We start from the raw sequence: 611 nt of genomic DNA on the forward strand, positions 1-611 counted from the left end.
TTCTCTAGATCATCTTTGGATGTCTAGTTCTTAGATCATTGGGATGCTGGCCTCACGGCCATGCCTAGACCTTGTTCTTATGTATTTTCAACGGTGGAGTTTCTACACACCATAGATTAAGGTGTGGAGCTCTGCTGTACCTCGAGTATTAATGCAATTACTATTGTTCTTCCATCAATTCCACTTGTTCTTGTTCTAAGATATCACTTGTTCTTCAACTTGATGAATGTGATGATCCGTGACACTCATCATCATTCTCACCTATGAACGTGTGACTGACAACCACCTCCGTTCTACCTTCGATTGGGTGAATATCTCTTGGATTCTTTAACTGGAATCTTCGTGGTATAGGCTAGAACTAATGGCGGCATTCAAGAGAATCCGGAAGGTCTACCCTTGTCTGTGGTATTCTGAGTAGGATTCAATGATTGAATGACTGTGACGTGCTTCAAACTCCTAGCAGGCGGGGCGTTAGTGACAGACGCAAAAGAATCGCTGGATTCTATTCCGGCCTGACCGAGAACTGACAGATGATTAGCCATGCTGTGACAGAGCATAGGAACATTTTCACTGAGAGGATGGGAGGTAGCCACTGACAATGGTGAAACCCT

The sequence above is a fragment of the Arachis duranensis genome, chromosome 4 (assembly GCF_000817695.3).
Source record: "Arachis duranensis cultivar V14167 chromosome 4, aradu.V14167.gnm2.J7QH, whole genome shotgun sequence".
Classification (NCBI taxonomy): Eukaryota; Viridiplantae; Streptophyta; class Magnoliopsida; order Fabales; family Fabaceae; genus Arachis; species Arachis duranensis.